Consider the following 27172-nt stretch of genomic DNA (forward strand, 5'->3'; position numbering starts at 1 on the left):
TACATGTTTTGTAAATTTTATTTTATTTTAATCCTTCATGCCATTCAAGTCCAAACATACTGGGCAGTGCCATTGGGGGATAACAGAACAAGCTCGAAGTCGAAGCATTCCAGTGTGGCTTTTGGCCTGGTTTATTAGCCTGCTACCTATTTAAGTACGTAGCTCAGTTAAAGCACCGTGCCAATACAACTACACTATTTTCAGCATGCAAAACCATTTTAAATGTCTCTGTACAGTGCAGGATTATGGATGGTATTGAACATGTTCTGCGCTGATCCCTATGTGACAGTAGCCTCCGTCAAGCCATTTATATCTTAAAGCCCACAGTGTTCTTACCTGGTCTGAAAATCCTACCATGTAGGAAGTTGAATTTTTTCATCTTTCAGTTTGGCTTAATGACAGTGCCTGGAATTTATCTGCATCCTGAAAGTCTCCTAAGAAAATTACCTGTAGCCTTTCTGAATACAGCATCCTCTATTTCCACTGTCTTTTTAGAAACTTGGAAAAAAAATTAAAAAAAAGAAGAATAGTAATTAATGCACAGGCCTATTTGCTTTGCAAATAAGAAGCTTTGATAAACAGGTTCATCAGAGATAGCTAGGTAAAATATAGCTATAGGAAAATTCCTTATATAGCTTTGCGCTAGCTAGGGGTAATCTAAAAATCTAACTAGAGTCCTTCTCTTTGTCTGACCTGTTCTGCTTGCTTGCCTTTGAGTGCTAATTAAAAGTCAGTCTTTTTGATTGTTGTATGTGCTACATGCATTTGCCTCAGTTCCCAGGATCTGTGATGTTAGCAAGTAACAGTGAGTGAGAACATTTTGTGGACTTTTGAACTACAGATTGCATAGAAATTTAATATCCTCTTAAAGATCATGGAGAAGATCCTCCTGGAAGCAATGTCAAGGCAGATGCAAGACAAAGAGGAGATCTGAGACAGTCAGCATGGCTGACCAATCTGGTGGCCTTCTATGATGGAGTGACTGCATCAGTTGGCAAAGGAAGACCAATCAATGTCATCTACCTGGACTTCTGCAAGGCCTTTGACATGGTCCCACATGACATCCTGGTTTCCAAATTGGAGAGAAATGGATTTGATGGGTGGACCATTCAGAAGGTAAGGAGCTGGATTGAAGGCCACACCCAGAGTGGTGGTCAATGGCTCTGTGTCCAAGTGGAGGCCAGTAACAAGTGGTGTCCCTCAGGGGTCTGTCCTGGGACTGGTACTGTTTAATATCTTTACCAATGACATAGACAGTAGGCACTGTCTATGGTGGATCGAGTGCACCTTCAGCTAATCTGCAGAGGACACCAAGCTGTGGTGCAGTTGATACTGTAGAAGGAAGGGATGCCATCCAAAGGAACCTGGAAAACCTTGAGAAGTGGGCCGATGTGAACCTAATGAGGTTCAACAAGTCAAAGTGCAAGGTGCTGCACCTGAGCTGGGGCAATCCCCAACATGAGTACAGACTGGGAGAAGAACTCATTAAGAGCTGCCCTGCAGAGAAGGACTTGCCGGTTCTGATAGATGAAAAGCTTGATGTGAACCAGCAGGGTGCACTTGCAGCCCAGAAGGAAACTGTATCCTGGGCTGCATCAAAAGAGGAGTGGTCAACAGATCAAGAGAGGTGATTGCTCCCCTGTACTCTGCTTTTGTGAGGTCCCACTTGGAGTACTGCATCCAGGTCTGGAGCCCCCAGCACAAGAAGGATGTGGATTTGTTAGAGTGGGTCCAGAGGAGGGCCGTGAAGATGATCACAGGGCTGGAACACCTCTCCTGTGAAGAAAGGCTGAGAAAGCTGGGGCTGTTCAGCCTACAGAAGAGAAGGCTCCAGGGTGCCCTCATTGCAGCTTTTCAGTACTTAAAGGGGACTTAAGAAAAGATGGAGAGAGACTCTTTGCTCAATCAGATATTGACAGGATGAGAGGAAATGTATTTAATCTAAAAGAGGGGAGATTTAGATTAGCAGTTAGGAAGAAATTCTTCGAGGTACTGGAACAGGTTGCCCAGAGAGGTTGTAGATGCCCCATCCCTGGAGGTGTTGAAGACCAGGTTAGATGAGGCCTTGAGCAACCTGATCTAGTGGGTGGCGTCCCTGCCTACGGCATGGGGGTTGGAACTAGATGATCCTTGAGGTCCCTTCCAACCCAGGCCATTCTATGACTGCATGGTTAAAAAAAAAATCTGTAAGACCAAAGAATCCCAATCAACAGGTAGTATGTTGCAAAACAGTTTGTTCAGATACAGTTCAGCATGACAAGTCATACACTATGTTATGAAAAAAAAAAAAGTAGCAACTTTTGTTGCTGCCCTTCAAAATATGTGATTCTTCCCTTTCACTCATTGCATCCTTTTATAAAAGGCCACTATCAAGTCCACTATGATGAGTTTCATTCATAATGTTATGGTTTAACCCCAGCAGGAAGCTCAGCACCACACAACTGCTTGCTTACTCACCCCAGGTGTGATGGGGGAGAGAATCAGAAAGGTAAAAGTGCAAGAACTCATGGGCTGAGATAAAGACAGGTTACCAGATAAAGCAAAAGCCACACAATCAAGCAAAGTGAAACACGGAATTCATTCACTACTTCCCATCGGCACGCAGGTGTTCAGCCACTCCCCAGGAAAGGAGAGCCCATGGCACATAATGGTTTATTGGAAAGACAAACACCATCACTTCCAGCCTTCTCCTCTTCCTTCGTCTTTATCTCAGCTTTTGTTGCTGAACAGAGTGTCATATGGTATGGGACAACCATATCATATGTCTTTGGTCAGCCTGGGCCAGCTATCCTGGGTGTGTCCCATCCCAGCTCCCAGTTCACCCCCAGCCTCCTCGCTGGCAGGGAACTGTGAGGAGCAGAAAGGTCCTTGGCATTGTGTAAGCACTGCTGTGCAACAAGTAAAACATCGGTGTGTTATCACCACTATTTTCATCAAAAATCCAAACTACAGCATAGTCTGAACTTCTGAAACATCTGAAAACTTATATGCTTTCTAATTGTTTTATAAAGGCTTTGTTCTGGTCTGATTGTGGTCTCCTTTAAGTGCTTACTTATACTCATCTCATATTTTTTTTTTCTTTAGCTTCCCCTTCTCACTTCACTGGACCTCACCACTGTTCATACCTGAAAGAGAAATAAGGAGAAATTTTCTGATTTAGCAGCTTCTAGCATAGCTCGTTGAATATTAAGATTCTTATGAAGACAGCAAATAAATTTCTAATTTATGTATAACTTCTGTTTTAAGTCAAAAGATTTCAGTAGTCTATCCAGCCAAATATTTCTGGTCATTTTAAGTTCACTCTTTCCATTACTCCTATTCTGTTGTACCAATATATTTCCTCTGAAAGGATTACTTAAAGCACAAATAAATAAATAAATAAAAAGATTATCTGACAATAAAGTATTATCAGTGATCCACTGCTATCAGGAAATATTACGGAAACCATTGAGGAAACACTCATTTATGTTATCTGTGCCTTATTAAACTTGTTTAACATGGACTTTCCATTTGTTTCTTTATTTGTGAAGTCACATCAGTGACAAAGGAAGAAGAATGTGAAAGATGTTTTTTGGTTGATAATTCTCAGACTGGAAAAGAAATTTTTCATTCACAAAGAAAATACAATTGCATAAAATGTACTGTTGAACATACATCCCGTTCTGAACTATGCATTTTTGGAAAGAGTTTGGCTCTTAACCTAAAGCCACAGGGTAAATCGATGGACTCGGTAACATTATATCTATGCCTCATTTAATTGAACACACATCCACATTGCTGGCCTTCAAATGAACAAATTTATCTGCAAGTAGCTTTGCATAAAGAGATATCCCCCTCCCTCTCCCTCTCCCCCTTTTTTTTTTTTTTTTCCTTAATTCACATTATCTGTGTTCAGTGTTTAGTTTACCTGCATTGCTTTGTTTCCTCTGCTTGTCCCTAGATCTTGGAAACATTTATGGTATGCTTGATTTTAGTGTTGATATCACTTAACATGCTGCAACAAGAAACCTTTTTTTCAAGTCTCTGAGTGAAAAAACATGCCACAAATTGATAGCGCTAGGAATAAAACTGAAAGGAAAATGACACTTAAAGGATGTTAAAATGAAGTACACAAACGAGTTTTTTCTATCTTGACAGTGATTCTGTAAAGAGTATGGTTTACGCTTAATTCAGGTAACTGAGTTCCCAAGAATCGCTTTCTGTCATGATGAGTACATTTGGTCAAGCTGTCTAGTGTAAAAGATATAAAACAAAGCTTTGTTAACCTCTTCCTAACATTTTCTCACTTTCTTACTTCCCACTTGCACAAGTTATTATTGTCTTCCCTGAATAACAATTAGAATTTTTTAATTTCCTCCTTTATGTTCTATAAATTTTTTTTAATCACAAATTTTGAAACTTTTTTTTTTTTTTTTTCCCCCAAGGACAGCCTTTGGCTTTGGAAAGAAAAAAAAGCAAGCATTTGAAGTTGCTGATAAAGTTTATTTTGTCTTAGGTACTTGTTTAAATCCTGAAACATTCATTTACTTCTTTCTTTCTCCTTTATTTCCTTTTTTTTTTTTTTCTTCTAACAGAAAATACTGTTTTTTGTTTTTGTTTTTGTTTTTCTCCAGAAGTACAAATATCTCAAAATCTTCCTAGTGGTACACTTAGCTCAAAAGAAAGACAATATTTCTGAAGATCAGATGTCACATCTAATATCTTTAAGGCACAGGTAGGAGATGATCAACCTATGCTGCTAACCAATTTGTTCTTGATGAGATAGGAAGTGATCATTCCTTCTTTCATTCTTGAATCCTTCAAAAGAAATGGGCCTATCTATGCATTTCTTCATTCTTGGCAAGTATAAGAAAGGATGTCAACTGTATTACTTAAATTTCATATAGACCATGTATCAAAAGTCAGCGTTTTTTTTTTTTTTTTTTTTTTTAAAGATTATAGAAGAATTGAAGCAATTTAAAGAAACCAAAAGGGAAACAACAAAAATGAAACACACTTGAAATTTCCCTATGTGAATTTTTCTTATTTTACTTACAAATATTTTACTTTTTACTTCTGATATTTTATAATTTTATAATAAAAACCAAAAACAACAACAAACTATTCTAAATGGAAAAAAAAATCTGAAACAAAATGTCTTTATTTCATGACTTTAGTCTCTTCAGTATTACAGTCCACAACTTCTGTTGCTTAGAAGGATAGTGTATGCTTCTCACCTTCAAATATGAGCTTACTGATAATTAAATAAATTGGTAATTTTCCTAAGAACAAGCCAATTCAGATGTTGCCACTTTCTGCAGTAAATTCATATGGTGTAACTGTACTCAAATGTGGCTTTAGAAATCTGTTTTAAGGAAGTAAATCCAAAAGCATATTTGTAGTTGGATATAAACGTTGATTTTTATTTTTTATTTTTTTTTTCAAAGTGCAGTGGCAATAATGATTGAACTTCCCTACAAGTAAAGTACCAGTAATGATTTCCATCCATAGCCATAAGCTGAGTAATTTGTTAAACATGAAGACATGGTTTGTTGTCTTGCATAAAAGAAAACAAACTTGTTTATCAATTCCTGATCTCCCATACTTGAAGGGCTTTTTATAAAATAGCCTTTCATTGATGAGACATTTTCCTTTTTGATTATAACAACTTTTTTTTTTTTTTTTTCCTTTTCTATTTAATTTAGGGTATTTCTGAGGATGAAGGAAGTATGACTTGCAGCAGGGAATCTTTAGTTTCTTTGATTCTTTTCCCACTAAAAGGCAGAAAAAACTTCTAGGCTTGAAGCTTTATAAAATGCCTTTAATGTTAATTAGACCTGTTTTCTTTAAAGTTATTATGAAGACCTAATTTACTGCCTTTGAACTAGTCTTTTATTTTTTTCAGTTATATATTTTAAATTGTTATCTTATTCTGGAAATTATTTCAAAATTTATGTTCAATAGTTGATATTACAATGACATCACATGATTTTACTATGACAATTACATCAGTTTTGATGGGAAACAAACAGTACTAGGGAATCTTTATTAAAAAAAAAAAGCAAAGAACAAATACTTACACATGAATAAATGACAGAAATAAAATTGTGCTCTTTCATAGTTGAGAAAGTACTTAAAAACTTGCTGCAGAGATTCTTCATTAAGACAATAGGAAAATATAAAAGATTATTTTATTTATTTATTTATTTATTTATTTATTTTGTTTAATTTGTAACTTCAAACCTCTCAGTTCACCAGCATTTAAATTCACTAGCCATAGGAGCTCTTAAAGAGACAGGATTCACTCTTTCTTAAACATCATTATAATGTAGGAGTGCTAATTCCATTCCCAGTCTTTAACTTTAGTTATTTGAATTACTGGAAGACTCTTGGGGATGCACAGGGGTAGAGAAACCATGCGGACACCTTTTTCTTCTCAGCAGAATATTTCTTGATAGCAACTATTAATGCTGGTAAGACTTGGCTGTATTGTCATAATTGCTGGCTTTCTGAAATATATATTATATTCAGTAACCTATTTCCTGAGGCTACTTTCTGGTCTGCATTTAGGACATGAAGGTTCCAGTACTGCTGAACTGAAAAAACAACAGAAATTCTGCTGTGGAACAAAATTTCCTGTTTTCCTTAGTTTGGGGAAGATGTACTCTCTTTGTTCTTGTGCTTTTTGTTATGGAAATTCTTAATTATGTTAACTATTGAATTTCTTAGTTTTGGGGTCTGTATTATTAACATGATTAAATTGGTATGAGTATCTAGTCATATATTCACATGCTATTCTGCAGTAATGCAGAAGGTTGTGCATGTCTCTGTTGGTATCTTGGGGACCTTTGCTTTGTATTTGCTTATGAAATCCTACTCCTGCCTATGCAGATGGTTAGGGACAAAAGATATTCCGTAACCTATACATCTAGCCATCTTTAGAAACACTTAGTTTCTGGCATCAAGAAAAAAACTACATTGTTATAAAATGTATAGCCAGATAATTGATGTCACAAAATTATGATGCACTGCAGCCATGTGCATTGTAGGGGTTATGATTTTCCCCACAAGAATGAAGCACATTGCTTCTGTAAGAGTTATAAAAACTTCCCACAGTGCAAATGCAGGTGAGCTACCAGGTAGAATTCAGCCTTCTACAAAAATAATGTGGCTTTGTTGTTGTTGTTCTTTTTGTTTGTTTGTTTTGTTGGTTTTTTTTGTGTAGTTGCTTGACTTTTTCAGTCATGCCTCTTAGGATGCATCTATGCACAATGTAGTGGCTCCCAAACAGTTTCACAGATTTATGCACTGTAAATGATGTTATTATCAGGGAGAACAGAATCATAGGATGCAATATTTGTTCATTCTTATGGTGGGTGATTATTCTTTTTCTAAAAGGCTGGGTAGACAGAACAAGTAATACCTCGTCTATATATTTTACATTCAGCTATACTTTTTGCATTTTTTACATATGCTTTCCTGAACACAGGAGATAGCATATACCGTTCAGTGTCTTGTTCATAATTAACTGTAAAAATGTTGTTTTGCTTCTTATGACCATTTGTAATCTGAAAGAAAATATCAAACTACATTCCAGAATCCTCTGTTATGTAGTTTGTAAGGAACACAAACTCCCGTGAGATCATTTCTGTTTCTAAATAGAAAATGGCACTTTCAATGAAAGTAAATATCACTTTTGTCCTCTAATAACATTGGGTGTTCAGGACACTTAGCTCTTTGCCATCTATGATTCAGCAGGACCTGCAGTATCCTGATGGATGGCTGAAGCACTGTTCACTCTTTTGTCCATATGTCTTGTTGATTGTATTGAAGTTCAGTTACCACAGTCAAGGTCCAGATACATAATATGCTAGCATACAGCTGAACATATAGCTATGATGATGAATAGTGGGTTTTTACTTCCCTTAACAATACAAATGAGTGAAATCTTCCTGGCTTGTACCTATTAATTGATGTTTATTGATCCAATACAAAAGACTACATTGCATGTGGTCTTTTCAACAACAGTGTAATTTGTCTTATTTTTCAGAAAAGTGATACAGCAAACTCTTACAATGCAGAGGGATGACTGGCCAGGAATGGACTATAAGGGAGCTGCAAGGGCCATGTTAATATTGATATATGAATGTAATGATATCCACACTCTGTGGGGACCATATTCTTGGGTTTAATTAAAATAAATCTGAATAGTAATAATACCCTTCTAGTTAGATTGAAATTACTTTTGTTAATCAGAATAGTCCAAAATAATGAAAGCATTGTTGATGATTTTTTTTTCTTTTTTTTTCTTTTTTTTTTTTTTTTCTTTCCCACTGCTTAAGTCTTATGTGTTAAAACTTAGGAGCTTTATTCATGACTGCAGCATCTTCACACCCATCATCCTCCTCCTCTCCTCCTCCTTCCCTGAGTCAATGAATCTTGTGCTCTTTTCTGCACAGTTGCTCAGTTTCCACAGGGGCAATGGAGCATGGATCTTATTCAAATTAGTCTTGACAGTTAGGGAGCTGCTGTGAGAGGCATGAACCATCTCAGGTGAAAAAGAATTTGAAACAGCTGCTTACATCCGGGATAAATGTTTCAACAAGTAGGTCCAATCTTGCACATTTGTATGAGTTACACGCAGCAGAGGAAAATATTTGAAAAGTTTGCTAAGAAAGATTTGAATCTCAAAAGATGTTATAAAGTCATCAAGTCATTCTGTATCTGTGTAAATAATAAATAAAATGCTTTTTTTTTAAATTGTCATTTGTCTGTTTTTTTTTTTTTTTTTTTCTTTACCCTTTGCTTTACATTTCCTTAAAGAAGGGGAAAACTTATTTTACAACTTTTTTTTTTTTTTTTTAAGTTATACAGTTATCCCTATTTTGTTTGGCATACCTTATTGTTTCATAGCATTTTCATCAGTGGTTACAATACCAAACTGAACTTGAAATGTCTGCTAATCCTTAGGCAAGAACATTGAAAAGAAACAAACTTTTTCACTGATTTTGTTCCTGAAACTAATTGTGTTTGTTGTTGTTGTTGTTGTTGTTGTTTTGTTTTGTTTTCAAGTGGTTAAAATGCCTTCTTTCATAAGAGTATTAAAAATATGAAATGAAACAATTTATTGGAGATTTTTCAAAATTGTAACTAGCTAAAATAAGAACTGGAAAGTAATCTGCAGGATGATGACAGAGTTGTTTTATATCATTGATTCTGGAAGAAAATTTTGTTCTTATTTTGTTTTTCTTTTGTGTGTTGGCCCTAAACCTAGCCCTAATCCCACTGGAGTGTAAAATACTCTCCACTTAGTCATTACAGTTACTCAGTTTGTATTTGAATTTTCCTGTTTTTTTTTTTTTTTTGAAAGATAGAGGCTTATACCTCATTCATCTTTGTATACCGTAATATATTTTTAATTATTTCTAACCACATAACATAGTGGCTAGAAATGAAGTTTTCACCAAGTTAGTTTCCAGTCAGAACTATGTAAAAACAGTAACTGCCATTTCTAGAACTTCTGGTTTCAATAGGAAGTAAAGATTCAATTCAGTCAAATGCACATACAAAGTCATTACCATACTGGAAATTTGAGTTTCTAATTATAATCCCTTTGAAGTTAATTAGGCTTAATTACAATTTCAGTTCAAAATTACTGAAAAAATGTTGCTTCTCTAAAAGGTTTATTTTCTAAAATGCTGTTCATTTTATAAATTGAATTGAAGATGACAAATTCCATTAAATCATTTTAATAGCTGTTTGTAGGCTACTTTAAGAACTCCGACTTTTGTTTTGCAATGACAACAGAGATTTGCTTTGAAATAATGCTCTATTCATTTGAAAATATTATTATTGTCAGTTTCGTGTTGTATTTTTCTAGTACTTTTAGTGAAGGTTAATATTCAATCTCTATAAAAATTTGCATTTCATTTGATGTTAGAGAATGTTTTTAAAATTTTAGATCATGATAAAGACCGAAACCAAATATATATAAATATATATATATATATATATATATATATTTGGAAGCAAACAAATATATATATATTTGGAAGCAACAAAAAAGGATTGTGCTCTTCAAACCCTTTGAACAGTTTGGAAAATTCTATATTGGATACAAATTTTGTGTGAAGGTGAGAATTATGAAGCCACAATGAATCTCTCAGTGCTTATGAAAGTATTTAATGTTAGTATTAGATTCTGCCATTCTCAGACAAAATCTTTTCTAAACAATATTAAAATAACTGGAAAAGTCAGGCTTCTAAGGATTTAAATTTTTGTTTTGTTTTGGTTGGTTCAGTTTGACCTGTGGTGGATGGGCGAGTCATTCTGGAAATCCATTATGTTGAATGGACTTGTTTTGATGTTTTTTGAAAAGCTGTTTCCAATTTGTATGTCAGATTCAGTTTACACAATTGAGCATTCTCAGCTTGGTATTCTCTCTTTATGATTCAGCTCAGTTTTTAATGCATTAAGGGCAGGGCAGGGCAGGGCAGGGCAGGGCAGGGAAGGGAAGGTCCATGGCATGTGTGTGGGAAAGAGGGTCCATTTTTTTTCTCTGAGATTTAGAGCAAAGATTTGAATTGCAATGCACAGCTCTCATCCACTGAACTTGGAGTCTGTGGAGACTATCAGGTTTTACAAATGGTTCATACACAATTTGTTTTATTCATTAGGTTGCCCTGAAACCCGCAGACAAGTCTGTACATTATGGTCTCATGGAACAGAACTGATAGATGCTGACAGACTAAATTAGTACTTTTATTTATTTATTTATTTATTATTTGTGCTGAAAATATTGTGTAATCATTTAAATTGTTACAGAAGTGGACACCATCAGGAATGACTTAAGAGAAGCCACCCTGAACAGAAAAATAGAGCCCTGATACTTTTTTCATGTTCTGAAATCAGAAGGGTTGTGATGAAGGGTGGAATGGAGGGTGTTGAACCCTTCTATTAAATTGAATGAAGCAAAATTACATGAAATACCTGATAATGTCACGTTACAGTATGCTGAAACAAAGCGTTTTTATGATTGTTTTCTTTTATGGCAAGGAACATTTATGCTCAGTCAGGATGTTGCCCTTGCACGTGCTGCAGTGTAATACTCAGTTGCCTTTGTGGGTTTCCAGAAAGCTGATGAAGAAGGTAGAAAAAAGGACACTGCACAATTTACTTAGCTGCCATCTAATTCCTGCCTAGGGTAATTAGACACAGCAAGTGAGTCTGTAGCATCTATTGAAGCTGTTCCAAAATTAGCCTGAAGATTTTTTTTTCCTATATGCACCTGCTCTTCAGGTGTGACCTCAGTAAACGCTTCAGGTTTTGTGCAGACCAGCGCATGTGTGCAGCAGCCCTGATAGGTCTAAGATGTTTTGGAATAAGCCAAAAGTGCTGGATGGCAGCCAGATGCCAGGATATTGCACCCTGTGTACACCTGGTTTATTTGTTTACGTCAAATAAAACAGTACTCTTTGCTATACTGATTTAACTCTGGTCATGGAATGGAATAGGAACTTTTTGCCCAAATTAATTTCAGCATTGCCTTTGACATATGAAAAAAATAATGCATCTTTGATACAAGAAAAAAAATAAAAAATCTCTAGAAGTATATTTTCACAGTTTTTTTAGGAGCCTACTGGGAAATCAAGCAGTTTCTTGTAGTGAAAATTACTGCACTAAATCCAGAAAAGATATGAAATACCTTTTAAAATCCTTCTCAGGGCAAATGTGTGGACTTACTATTATTATTATTTTTTTTTTTTTCCAGAGAAGCTTCTTGCTTAGGTTTATGAAATTAAGTAGTTTTTAATGATGAAAGACAAGACTGAACTTAGTAAGTGGTTAAGTGTTAGTTTTCTATAGTTAAATTGATTTTTATGGCATAGCATCAATAAGTCAGTAGTTTTAGAAGGGGAAAAGTAGTCTAAAGATTATAAACTATAAATGTCAACCTTTGTTAATACCCTTGTATTTTATTTAATTTTATTTTTATTTATTTTACTTTTATCTTTTTATTTTATTTTATTTTATTTTATTTTATTTATTTTATTTTATTTTATTTATTTCCCCTGGGATCTTACAACCCAGTTAATGATTTCATTGTCTTCTTGTTGTTTAAAGAGGAAAAATCTGCATGTACTGAGAAGTCCCTAGTCATTTCTGGAAAGATGCTTTGACTTATGGGAGTAGATGAAAACCACGAAACAAAGCTGCCCAGGGAAGTGGTTGAGTCACCATCCCTGGAGGTCTTTAAAAGACGTTTAGATGTTGAGCTTAGTGATATGGTTTAGTGGAGGACTTGTTAGTGTTAGGTCAGAGGTTGGACTAGGTGATCTTGGAGGTCTCTTCCAACCTAGACGATCCTGTGATTCTGTGAAAGTTATTGTCAATATCTTTGCCTATAAACTACAGAAGCAGTTGAGAGCAGTTTGAAAAAAGATTCTAATATCTCCAAACATAAACAAGAAAATGTTTTTTCTAGACTGAAGAAAACAAAAAAGCAAAAAATGTTTTTAATCTATCTAGCCTTCCAGGTAATAATCTTAAGAGACATCCTGTCTGGACACAACATGTGAGGCAGTCTGACTTTTTAGTGATTCAGATGATATTGTAGCTTTGGATATGTGGAATAAAACACATTGTTGAGTAAAATTTCAATAATTTCAGTCAATAATAATATGACAGAAACATTGCATAATTTTAATAATGTTTTATTGAGAAAGAGATGTAGTGTTTAGGGAAAATACTCTTCCTAACAGCTTCAAGAAGCTGTTTTTGCATATTTATATATATTTTTTTTTCCAAGTGTCACATTAATGTTTAGGGAATGACAACGTGAGCAAATTACTCTTCTTGGTTGTTAACCGGATGAATGTTGTATCAAGTTAATTAGGCACCCTAAACATCTGTGGGAGCGAAGTTAATTATTCAGTTTGAATTGATGGATTTGACACCAAAAGATTTGAATCGTACTGGCATGATCATTGTAACAGATGATACACTCACTATAAGAAGCCACCATTAAAAGAAGTGAGAAAATATTTTATAATTCTTTCTCTTTCTACAGAGATGGTTTATGTTGGTAGAGAATATATATGAAACTACTGTCTAAACCAGTATGCTTAGCATATAGATAGTGGTATAATATTTTGCATTAGTAATGTGGAATATAAAATCACAACTTAGACAAGATATTGTAGATATGATTACTTATCAGTAATGATGTCATTAGAGGACATAATGAATATCTGGGTAAAGCTTATAATTTAATTACTAATATTATTTTGACTGTATTTGGAACTTACATAAATGTTGTCCCATGCATTTTGAATCTAGGCTAATAACACAACTTTATGCGGTGATTGAATTTATGATGTAATTTGTGATGTAATTGCCCTTCAGGACTTTTCCCTGTATACAATTCTTCATCACATTTCATAATCGTAACATGAATTAAATAAAATAAAATAAAAAAATATCTTGAAACCAGGATTTTGAAACCTTTGTTTGTGAATTATGGAAGATTTCTAAGAGCACAAAATGTGCTCATGCAGATAGAAGAAGTTCACAGAGGGATTCTTGTAAATTAAAAGATATGTAAAGATAAAATTTAAAAAGCTCAACAATCCATTTTAAACTAAATTTGAATGGCTTTCAAACTTTTCAGCCTCCTCCTTTCTTTTGCTTTCTAGAGGTCTGGTTATCTCATATGCTATCTAAACTGAATGCTTTTTCCTTCAGGTTCTTTCCTTCAAGTTCTGTTTACACCCTTCTTAACCGCCTTAAATTCTTTCAGATTAGTATAGATTCTATATGTACAAGTGACTTCTGTATGAAGGACATACTTCTGTATGTTTATTTTAACATGAAATTTCATTATATTGCTTTGAAGAAGACAGGTAGGCATTGAAATGATGATTTCTTTTTGGCTTCACCTCCATACCCCATCTGCATAACCCAATGTGAGAATGTGTTTAGTTCTGCTAGATAGAATATGAAATATATATTCTTCCTCAGAAGACATGTTGAAATCATGTATAGCTTGTATTCTGTTATGCTTTGTTTTAGAAGATATATTAAAATTTTGCAAATCTGTAATGTTATTTCCTTTTCAAGAAGACAAAAAAGTAAATAATAATAATAATAATAATAATAATAATAAAATCCCTGTTCAGAACTATTATTTATTAGTTTTGAAGCTCTGCTGAAAGACTATGTGTATGTATTTGTCAACACATTCTATACAGCAGCAATCATTCTTCTTGGAAATAATGCTATGTCTTCATTATGTGTTGTGGTTCAACCCAGCAGGCAGCTAAGCACCACACAGCCACTTTCTCACTCTTCCCTGGTGGGATGGGGGAGAGATTCAGGAAGGTAAAAGTGCAAGAACTCATAGGTTGAGATGAAGCCAGGATACCAGGTAAAGCAAAAGCTGTACAATCAAGCAAAGCAAAACAAGGAATTCATTCACAACTTTCCAGGGCAGGCAGGTGTTCAGCCACTCCCCAGGAAAGCAGGGCTTTTCCATGTAAAAGTTTCTTAGAAAGACAAACATGAAGAAAATTTTCTTGTCAAAACCATGACAGTATGAGCGGAATAGAATTTATTGCCTGTTCTACAATGGGTGGGATTGTACCATGTGTCTATTTTGTGGATTCTTTATGCTTTAGGGTGGGTTACAAGAAACTTAGAGTTGATAAGTGCCATGGATATCTAGCCTTTATTTAAAGTTATCCCTAAAAGAGAAATAACGCCATACATCAAACAGTAAACAGTTACGTCATATTCACAACCCAGTAGGTCAGATGGCTGTTCTGAAATTGGCAGAACTAGATGATTTATATTAGCTAAGAATGTGTCTTCATCCTTGATTTCATTTATTTTGACAGTATTTTGATAAAATTCTTGCATGGATGGGAATGTAGGTGGACCTGAGATTATATGAATACATCTGTGTTATTGTTTTCATTCAAAAAAAAAAAAGAAAAGAAAAGAAAAGTGCATGAAAATGTGTTTGGCTGTTGAGAACAAGAGAAAACTAAGGTCTTTTTTTTCAATGATTCGTTGACTATGAAAAAAAAAATGCCAAGAATACTAACACATTTAAAAAACAGCTTGCCTCAAAGTTCTCTTAACAACATGCTAGTATCATTGCTTTCAAAGTTAGCACACAGACATGACAATTACTGTAATTCTTCAGTCACACTTCCACAAGATAATAATCAATCATCCTGAAATGCCTTAACTTAACAGCATTTGTATGGGATGACTAGAACCTGTACTACGTCACAGAAGACCTATTGGTGGAGTGTTAGTATCTACCAGGAATCAGATTTGTGAAAGAGACTTTTGTTTATATTGAATCCTGTGAGAAAAGCACATTAATGTTATCCCGAGCAACTCTTTGCTACAATAAACTCTGTTTACTCTTGCCTTAGACCATTTTCTAAAACGCCTAGTCAGTGTAAGACAGGCATTCAAAATTCAAAAATAAGTAAATAAATGAATAAATAAATAATAAATTCCTTATAATCTGGGATATCAGTCAATAATCATTGGCAGCATATTTCTAGATACAGAAATTTCAATGATACCTCTTTGAACTACTTTGCAAGCCTTCCAAGTCTTCAGTAGTTCTGTTCAATTATAATTGCATTGATTCTAATGTTCCAATCAGTATCAAGATATATTGGACCCCACAGTAGATATTGACCTAGGGTTTGCTTAGTCAATGTGAAAATTTGAGCGATTGAACGATAATAGTCAAACAGGACTTTGCCACTATAGAGTCCTGAGAAAATTTATGAGCATTTATGGTTAGAGGAATGGAAAAATCCTCTTCTTACTAACTGAATTTGATCTTGCAAGACCTAAAAGAGGGAAAAGTGAATAGAGTTATATGTGGCACAAATAACACAAAACATTAGCACTTTTTATTCATACTTTAAATAAATATAAATAAATGTAAAACAGGTTGGAAAACTTTGGCTCTTTGAAACCTTATGATATTTAAATAGCAAGATTGAAGTACTCTGATTTTATGGGTCAAGGAGAAAAGAGACTTTCATAAACTGATCTCTTTGACAGTTCTCCAAGAAGTTTAAATCCACTTCTGAGCATTAGTAAGAGAACTGTGACCTCTTTTTATTTACTGCATTCTGTGCATCTTCACTCTTTCTCTCTGAACAAGCACAGGTCAACCCTTTGGAGGTACAAATAGCTAGGAAGAAGCATCTTATCCACTTTTGTTCACGCAATTGAATAAGAATATTCTGAAATTCCAACTTCCTTAAATGAATTCTTTTCATCACTTTTTTTTTTTTTTCTCCCCAAAGTAATATTTTTATAATTTTTAAAATGTTTGGAAGCAATGTCAGTATTTACTGAATCCACAACAGCTGTGACCAGCTGAACAAGTATTTTGTAAAGGAAGATTATGAAGAAAGGGAGAGAGCAGTAGTTGTAATAGATGAATAAACATTTACGTGATTGTCTGTATAGTGTGCTGATCAGCAGATTGTCTCTCAATGAATTGTTGCAATAAATACGAGAAAAGTGTTAATGTCATTTCATAAAGAATTGTCAGAGAATGTGGCAGAATATGTTTTTTTCTCCTTTACAGTAAGTACTATCAAAGCACTCAAACAATCATTTAGTTCCCAGCACTAAGCTTTCAATTTTAAATTTCTGATCACTTTAGGTATCACTTCTTGATGTACTGCACGTTTGTTTTTTATTTATTTATTTATTCATTTATAGAGGTCTATCTGTTATGACTCAACAGCAATATATTGCCTGAAAATCCAGTAGGAATGTACAATAATAGTAATTGGTATTGTGAATTTGTAACAGATCTAAACCTAGACCTTGTTATGCTACATATTGTAAAAAAAAAAAAAAAAAGAAAAAAGAAAAAAAAAGACCCAACTCTGTCATAGCAAGTCCAGTGAGAGGAATGGTAATAAAATACTGTGTGCCGATGTGTGTGTGCACTTATGTGATAGAAATAGAGGAGGAAACCAGGCAGTGAAAAACAAATCTAATTTTCTTCCATGAAAAGGAGAAGGACTTATGGACTATATACTGCTAGAAGATACAGAACGTTTTGACTTAGCTGCCTGATAATCTGTCATGATTTTCTCATGAACCAGTTAGGGGAAATATAGTCTGGAAAAAAAAGTGTTACACAGAGTAAATCCACAGCTCTGGAAAACCACACCAGGAGAGAAATAATGACTGATTTGATGTCAAAATGAAGACTGGAAGTATACAACTACCTGTGATTCTGCAGGTGTGTGACCTGATTTTTTTTTTTTTTAATTTATTTATATATTTTATTTATTGTTGGTATTTTCATGGATGATACATTTTCTGGATGACCAGCAAACACTATGCCTAAATTGTTGACTCAGGTGAAAAAGGGCAGAAAATATACTGTCTAATAAAAATGTTGAATAGCTGAGCACTGGATTAGACTGATTATAGGGATAAATGTGCTGTTCTAAATACATATAGGAATAACCCAATGGAAAAATAAAAAACTGAGACATAGTTGGCTAGTGAGACTAGGGATCAACTGAAATTTATTTTACAGTAGCTTCCTGCAAACCAGTTTCTATTTTTTATTATTATTATTTATTAAGTGCCTAAAATCTCTTAAAATCTATTTTAAAATCACTTTTTTAAAGTGTTTAAAAATAAAACCCAAGGACAACCCCACATTTTTGTTTTCTTCACAAACTTGCTACCTAATCTAAGAGCTTCAATTTTCAATTGTATCACTCTGATGTTGAGCCTCTTCATTTTGTAGCTACATTAATTGAAGCAATTGATGTTTAAACTAAATGATATGCAAATGAAATGGTACAATTCTCTAATTGCCTCATTGTGCTTATTGATTTATCCTATAGATCTTCTACAAGAAAGTAGGTTGGACATGTGAACTCATGACAATTCCTCCATTATTTCTTCTTTTGTAACTACATCTAGACAACTGTAATAAACTGGTGGAGACAAGGAACAGACTTTTATTTTGGTTTATCAGAGTATGAAAAATGAAGATTGAAAATGTTTTCTTCACCTTCTTGGAAGCTTCTAGTAAGGCAGAAAAGCAGCCCTTTTAATGTAGTTAATACTTTATCTGCAAATAACCATATTTCAAACCAAATTATTTTATAGTGAAGATACTCTAGTTATGAATTTAGGTTTTTGATACAATTCATAAGTACAGTTACAGGTACCAAGTCAATAAAAAATACACCAACAAAAGATTTGTGTCACGTTATACTGCTGCAATTTGCTTCTTTAAAGTTCTCACGTTTATTGATCTGTCTTTACAAATGTGTAAAATATTTCTATGTAGCTAGTAATGCTTCAAATGGTGACAAAAAAAAAAAATCATTTCAAAATGATTAGATCCTGAAATACTGGAATACTGGAATAGATACGTAAATATCTAAATTCAATTATTTAGTTAATTTGTATTTAATTTCTGCTGATTGATACAGGAAAAAGCATTGATTTGAAAGTTGAGCAATCTCATTTTCTTATTTTATCAGCTTAAAATTTTAAAAGAAAATACATCCTTTCTGGAATGTAATCTTATTAACAATGTCAAATAGTAACATTTTCATAAATAGGTATTACAGAACTTCTGAATATATTAAAATAATTCCAAGGAGGTGTGACTCCATATTTAGGATAATATTGTTTGTGGAGGAATAAAATAAAATTTACGTACGATTTTTACAAATGCAAAGGGAATAAAGTATGTATTTGATATTTATGCAATTAGCTTACATATTCCATATACAAAAGTCTCTAAACTTGACTTATTTACCTCCTTTTCTCGTTCACATTTTCCTCCCTCATGTGTATATCACTGTTTTTATCGCTGTGTTAACCCACTGGACTTTGTCTAGACTAATGAAAATACATACTTTTCAGTATGACTGTTTTAATTCTGCACTGTTGCTATGAAGACTTATTCTGTAGAGTAACTTCTTGCCATTAATCTTAACTAATGATAGCTGTTGTCATCCTCTTAATTCATTCTTTATACATTGTGCTGGCATTCTCAAAAATCACACACACACACACATATATATATTTATATTAATTTTTGAGTCTTTTCCCAAACAGTAGGATTTTGTTGTCGTTGTTCATTCTGTGCTTTATTTGTGAAGTCTATCTTCTCTAGTACTTTTGGTTCTCCCAATATAAGATTGATGTCCAGACTTTCTTAGCTTTATTCTGGATAGTTATTTTCTGTAACTTATGAAAGTATAACATAATAATAATAATTATAATTATTATTATTACTACTGCTACTACTACTAATAATAATACTTCTATATTTTATTGACTTGAGTAGTCCTTTTCTAAGATAGTTTCCAGATGTCTTGTTCTAGATATTCATCAGGAACTCATCTGTTTTTTAGTATGCACTTTATTTTGAAGGATCATTCATACACTTTTCTACATAAAATGTGCTACTTATCAAATTGTGGTAACACAGTATCCAGGAATAAACATAAGATCGTCATACTCCCAGAATAAATTTTTTTTTTTCCTTTGAAAACTTCTGGAATACTTATTAAAAAATATACTTATTAAAAACTGTGCTTCCATAGCACAGTGCAATCAGCAGGCCTGTTTTGACCACTGATGATTTCACAGTTGAACTTCACTTTTTGGATAACTGAATACTGTTTAATGCAACACACAAAAATCTTTATTTCTAACAGTAGATTGCTATAAAGAACGTGATTACAGATGAAGTTAGCACCTCCAATAGATGGCAATGGGAAAATGTTTTTGTCTTATACATGATGTTTTCCTTGTCAGCTGAAGAATGAGTAGATGCTATAACTGCAACGTGACACATTTATCTGAAAATATCTTAGCAATCATCTTTCATTCTTCCTGTTAAAATTTTCTATATATCATTCTTTAAATATTTCCAAATTTCCATATTTCCATCATGTTTTAAATACTATAATGATTTTCCATGAGACTTTTCTGCAGTATGCTTTTACTTCTAATAATATGCATCATTCAGAAAACAGCAAAAGAGAAGGTCAATTTCATGCTTTAATGCTATAAAGTGGGAGTCTGTTATCATGAATGTTTCCAATGTTTTTTTATGTGAAACCTCTAAAAATGATAAAAGCTTCATACACACTGAAGAATTTACAGGTCATAACTGATAATGAATTTGGTATAGAACTCACTGTACAGTATGCTTAATTAAAACAACTCACCAGTTGCCAAACACTTTGTTTTCTAGTCTCATTACTTTGTACTCTTTATAAAAATGTGCAGGAAAACTCTGTAAAACATCAGAGATGTGCAGTCTAATAAATCTATTCTTTTTTTTTGTCCTATAAGAATGCAATAGCTTGAGTTATTACAGTGCATCAAAACTGCTAATCCAGTCATTCTGCTAAACCAGTCTTTTGTGTTTAGCAGATTTTTGTGTATGCCATGTAACACAAGCTGTTCATATTGGAGAAGTATGGAGATGTCTGAGCTTTGGCTCATATTGTCCAGATGTCCTCCCCTGTGTTACTATGCCATATCAGAACTTCAAAAGGCTAATTTCTCTGCTTCTTTCTCACAGGAGGCAATGGTACCGTGATCAACTTTTCTTTGGTGCGTAAGCTGTTTTTATGTAAGGATGTCTAAGGCATTTATGACCATCATTTTGTTCTTTTCAATCAGCAATATACACAATGTTGTATATAATTAAGAGGGAAAAAAATGTTTAATTTCTTTGATAAAAGATACTTATTAATTCTAATGCTCTGAAGTTTGCTTTACTGTTTTCTCATTGAAAAAAAAAAAAAAAAAACACCTCCTAACAGGACATTTCTTGCATTTCTTGCATACTCTTAAATAAGAACTGTGATGAGTTGTTATCAAAGATGTGAATTGGAAGTTCATATATCCATGAGGTTTAAAGAATGGTTTTCTTAACTGTTAGTGACTTGAGTCTTTCCTGTTCTAGTGAGTCATTTGCTGAAAAGGTGTGCTGTGTCAAGCTCAACCGAGAATTAAGTAGTCTTCCTGTCCTGCTGCTCAATATGCCTGGCTATGATGTATAATCCCAGGCTGCAGAAAGAAGTGCTGTAGCTCTCAGCAGACTCCAGACCTCTAGGAGGCTTAGCACTAAAATGATGCATTAAGGACATCCAGGTTTAGTCAATGGGCACATACAGGATTTTTGGCTACCAGCAACAAAATACAGTTGAACCACTTTTCTGCTTTTTTATTGTTATGCTTTCAATTAATAAGTATATAATAAATTTATATAAACTCAAACAGCAAAAATGAAGTCTGGATCATGAATAATTCTTCTACTGTTATGGAAAAATGCATGCAAAAGTCTCTCCTTGGGTAAGATGAGATATATATGCTCCAGTGAAGTATTGGAGAGATTTCATAATAATTAGTAATTATAATAATAATTCACAATAATTAGTAATTTGATAATAATTACAAACAGCAGTAAATAGTCTCCTTTTAAACCAAGAACTTCCTATGACCAAAAATTAATATTATAGAGGGAAGAAATTGAATCTGTGAAATATGCAGTTTTTGCAGATTACTTGGGGAGAATTGGTGAAACTGTAACCAGTGTGATGCCTGTAATACCTTGTTGGTGTGATGTCATTTGTTGATCTTACAAGGACATTCTATTTTCACTGCAGTTTTTGCTGGGGTGTGGTATTTCCCTTCTGATGTGAAATATCAATTGAACCTGAAGTAAAAAAGCCAAGTACCTGTCTCTTGGAATGACAAATAAGAAAATTAAGGCACTCCCAGCCCTAGAATATAAATAGGAAGTTTTGATTTCTTTAGTAAGTGTCTGAGCAAATGGCTCTGTTTTTAAGGGTTGATAGGAAAACTGGTCTAAAACTAGGAAAAAAAAAAAAGAAAGAAAAAGAAAAAAAGAAAAAAGTACCCATGTCTTTTATTTTTAATCTAGAATGCAGATGTTTTGACAAGCATTGAAGTGGGCTGATTTGCCAGAGACAGCTGATGAAACATGCAGAAAACCACGGAAAGATTGTTATAAATTCACTTTTAAAAGCCTTCCTCCCTAAAGTCTAAAACCAAATAATATTTCCAGTAAAGCATTTTAAGAGTAACTGAGTCCTACATGTTACTTCAATTATAAAAGAATTACTTTAATTCTGTAATCAACCTGAAGGCTTATAGAGGTCCTCTCTCCCTCTCTCTTTGGGTTTAACACAGGGAGAAAAAGTGCTCTTTCTTTTTTAATTAGTAGGTGTATTTTATTGTTGTTATTGTTATTATTATTTTATTATTATTATTATTATTATTATTATTATTATTATTAAATTTATGCAGATCTATTGGATTCTCCAAATTGTAGCCCTGCAAATAGCTGTGCACTGAGATTTTATTCACATTCTGTCTTTTTGCAGTAAGTTATTATTGTGGTTTTTGGCTGGCTATGTTAAATCCAATGACTTTGACTGTATAAATATGAGCAGGAGCACATGTAGGAGGAAAGAGAATAGGAGATGTTGCATAATACAGAGCAGATCTAATGAGCTACTGATGCAATCATCCTGTGCCCAGGATCCATAAGATGTATAATATTTCATGTGGTAAAGGTCTTCCACCCTCATTGCCTTATGGCCAGAGTGAAAGCTGAAAAGAGAAACCAGTGGAATGGAGGTTGCTAAATTGCAGGCCTGTGGACTTTCAGGCTACTAGGCGAGTAAATTAAAGAGTCTTGTTGAACCTTCCTGGCCTAAGTCATTGCTACTGCTATGTTGTTCCCAATATGGCCTATGTGAACTTTTACAGGCAGTTGTTTAGCCATGTGTAGGAGCTGACGTGTGCTACCTTGGTTTATTTATTTATTTTTATTTATTTATTTTCCTTCCACCTCAATTTCATTACTACTTGTATCTTTCTTACGTTACTTTTTCTCTTCTCTCCTCTCCTTACTTCACATCTCATCTTGTATATGCTGCCCCAGTCCATTTTCATGTTTGTTGTCTCTCAATATTTTATTGTCTTTGAAGCACCTTCAGAATATGAATAAACATGAACTAATATGATATTTGGTGTTCTAACACCAAATATTTATATGTAGTGTCTCATCCTTCACCTTGTGCTAAACTGTATGCAGAAAGTGTGATCTACTACCCCATGTTTGCATAATAGGACTTCAGTCTTTTCTGAAGGCACTCCTGTAATAAATGTGATCATATAGTGCATCGTAGTTATATGCTAATTATGCAGAACAGTAATAAAGGTGCTTTTTGCAAGTCCAGGTTCAATCAGTCCCTGGATTTGTTTAAATTTAGTAAGCATTATAAAAACTGTAAAGTGTTCCTAATTTGCATTTCAGAACTGTGAGAAAGCATAACGACAGGCTTTTAGAAGTGCAAATTTCTTTAGTGTCTTTCTTTATCAAGGGATGTTTTTGGATTATTGATTCAAACTTGATTCACCAAAGGAGTGGCATAGAATTTAGAGCAATTTACATCCTTACATAAGTCTTAAACTATATGAAAAATGAAAAAGTGGTGCTTTATTTATTTATTTATTGGTCACCATTCAAGTACAATATTACAAACATATTTCATCATTCAGTCTCTCAAGCTACAAATCAATCCTTTAATTATTGTATTCTATGTAATCTATGGCTACATATGTATTATGAGTAGTCATTATTATGAGTAGTTATACGCACTGCTATCTTTTAGTATTATTAACATTTATTAATATTGCACATGTAAATTTTATTCATTTATTTATTTATTTATTTATTTATTAAGGCTCAGTTGAAATCTCTCCTGACCAAAATGTTTTCCTAAAAAAAATAAAGAGAATATCACAAATGATGACAGCAAAAAATATTGCTGAACCACAGATCAAAGATTTAATTAGACTAGAAAAAATGTGGAAACACTAAGGAAACTGAGGAAAGTTGTAGTCAAGAAAGCTTGATTCAGACAATAATTTTATTAGTTGACAGGAGTTCAGACAGGGACATTTATGTATAGAAATTCTGTGTTAAACCTAGAATTAAAAAAGGTTTTTGAATGAGGTATTCTTGTCAGCAGTCTTGGCTGATGACTTTTTTTTTTTTTTTTTTTACCTGAATTAGAAGGGTTTTATTGTTATAATTGTTATTATTATTATTTGTCTTCTGTTGTCGTTTGCCCATTTATCTTTTTAACCTAAAGATTAAAACTATCTTGAAGGGCCATAGCATTTTTATTCTTGATATTCTATAACCAAACCTCAATGTAATTGAACTAGCGTATTCAAGTCAAGCACATATTATATAGGGAATAAAGACTCCAAAGATCTCTAGGAGCTTGATTCTAAATTATTGAACTGTGATATTAAGGGGAAAAAAAAAAGTCAACAAAATAACAGCAAAAAAATTAATTGCTTTTATACAAAAAAAAATCTATTAAATATAATAAATATAATACAGAGATATTTTAAAAGAGGAAAACTAGCTAAATCTTAAGTTTCAGTAGTAAGATTCAGGAAAAAATATTGAGTAGGTTCTTCCTCTATAGCAGAATTCATTCACTTCTGCAATCTAATATCCAATTCCTATTGCATTAGAAATTGGTTTTCAGACGAGAAAAATTCATTCATTGCTGGTAGCGTGTGCTGCAAATAAACTGCTCAAGACTGGATTCATATGCAACATTTATCCTAGACCATATTTAGTAACTAAATAGCCAACAGTACTTTAAAAATCTGCTTGTGTAGCTTGAGAATGGTGACTGCTGTGATGATGTATCCAGAGTTTTCATTTAACTTTATGTATTACATAGTGATGAGACAGGTGGAGTATAAGGAAATATGTGCACTAACTTCATGTTGTTAACAACGTGTTAACTTTGCTTTCTCTATCTATACTTTTTGAAGACAGTATTATAGAATGACATCCAACTTTTCATACATTTTGTGGCTCTTAACGATATAAAATGAATCAAAATTATATTTTTTGAGAGAACATAGAAGATGGCAATATAATATTGCCATGGGAAGGAGAAAGGGGTTTGGAACTAGATGATCTTTAAGGTCCCTTACAACCCAAGTCATTCTATGACTGTAGAATATGATGTTAGTTATTTTTATAGGTAGCACTTCTGTTCTTGTGCTTCCATTAGTGCCATTTCGCCTAAGAAAGTTGGTTGATGAAATGTACCTTCTAAGGGGAGTTCAGTTTTCTTGCACTTGTTACATGGTTTGGTAGCAGTATTCAGTTTCTAAGTATATTTCATTACTATACACACATGCAGTGTTCACCTGTCAAAAATGTGGTGGAAGAAGAAGATCTCGTGGCTGCTCAGCATGTCAGCAACTGCTTTTCAGATGTTTCTAGATAATTTAAAGACTATGTAACTTCCGTTTTTTTTTTTGTTGTTGTTTGTTTGTTTTGTTTGTTTGTTTGTTTTTATGTTGTCCTCTTCAATGGCTCTCAGCTAGAGGAGATCTATGGCATTAATGAACATTAGAAATTATTGCAAGAAAGGACGAGCAACAGACATCTCTTTGTCATCCTTTTTGCATAATTTCTCAGGATAATAGATGTTTTAGTTTGCATAATCATATGATATAATATAGTATGTAGGAATCAATCTAACATATTTGCAGATCTTGTGGATTTGATTTTAATTTTGGAAATAATCTTTTCTTGGTTGATGAGTACAAGGATACCTGTATGTTCACCTTTCTATAATTGGATCAATATTAATATGAGCATTCACATAATAACTAAGTTCAGCTGAAAAGTTCTACACAATTTTATTTGAACGTTAGATATAGGGAAGAGTTTGAAGGATGAGAATATATTCAAGATGTCTGTAGCACAAATTTAGGACATCTTTTTTAGTGATCTTTTCTAGTTGATACCATTTTGACTAGGACTGTTTTTAGCAGAATATTTGTTTGCTGTGTAGAATCCTACAGATGGGATGTTTATACTTGTTCTTCACTGCTTCTGCCTTTTTTTTTTCTTCCTTGCCATTTTACTTGTCAAAGTGTCTGCTACAAAATTAATAGCTCTTGTTATTGCTTGAACTGAAGTGCAACATTGGTTTAGATGACTGTTCATCAATACTTTATCATAAATCACTAAGAAAGGGTCATAGAAACTGGAAACAAACTTGTTTTTATAAGAAAAGGAATACTTCTATCTGGACATATATCAGCTTGATATGGATAGATTCAGTATGGTAATGGAACTAATTAAGCCACAGCCAATTAGGAAATATTATTCATTTTTATTTTAGAAAATTAGCATGTTTTTTGACTTCTTTATAAATGTCATTACATAAAAACATAATTAATGATCTGAATACAGACTGATTATTTTGGTTGAAATCATCTTTCAGCCAGAAGTCCTTGTCTTGAGCAGAGGAACTCTAAATCAAACAGAGCATATCTTCATCAAGCGCAGCACAACCTTAACAGAATTCTCCACATCTGTAACACATTTGCAATTAACAAGAAGGGACCGATATCAGATCTCCATTTGGATGGCAATTACAATTTGAAAACCTTGGCTGCTTAAAGAGTTTAAACAGTTTAAGAGTTTTACAGTGTAATAGAAAATTAGTTTTCAGAATTTGTCGGGTGTCTTGCATCTCTGACCAAGAGATAATGGTTTGAGTTCAGTGTAATAGGACAGGAAAGAGAGAAGTACTTCTTCCTCTAGAACCTGACTCGTTTGATATCTAGTTTTGTAAGAGTGTCTGTAATTCTTTGTTAGAAATGAAATGGCTTGTTCTCTCTCTTCCTTTCACTTCTTTTACATACCAGGAATGTATAGGATTTTAGACAGAGAGTAGAAGAATTATAACAGTATTTGTAGTTCAGTGCACACTGATGACCAAGTATATAGCCTTTTAGCCTTTCAGTTGGTTATTGTGATAGATGAAATGCATTTGGATATAGAGAAGCAGCAGAACAATCTACCTCTTAAAGGAAGAGGAGAGGAGTATTTTATGACATACATATGAAATACAATGATAGATCCATCTTCTTTCACATTCTTATTTTCTACTACAGTACAGATCCAAGCTGTTCTTCTCCAGTTTGAAAATCAATCCTAAGAGAAGATCCTCGTTGTGAGTCACTCCTTGAACTTGCAGTCTTGAGTACTAACCATCTATCT

The sequence above is a fragment of the Cygnus atratus genome, chromosome 2 (genome assembly GCF_013377495.2).
Source record: "Cygnus atratus isolate AKBS03 ecotype Queensland, Australia chromosome 2, CAtr_DNAZoo_HiC_assembly, whole genome shotgun sequence".
Classification (NCBI taxonomy): Eukaryota; Metazoa; Chordata; class Aves; order Anseriformes; family Anatidae; genus Cygnus; species Cygnus atratus.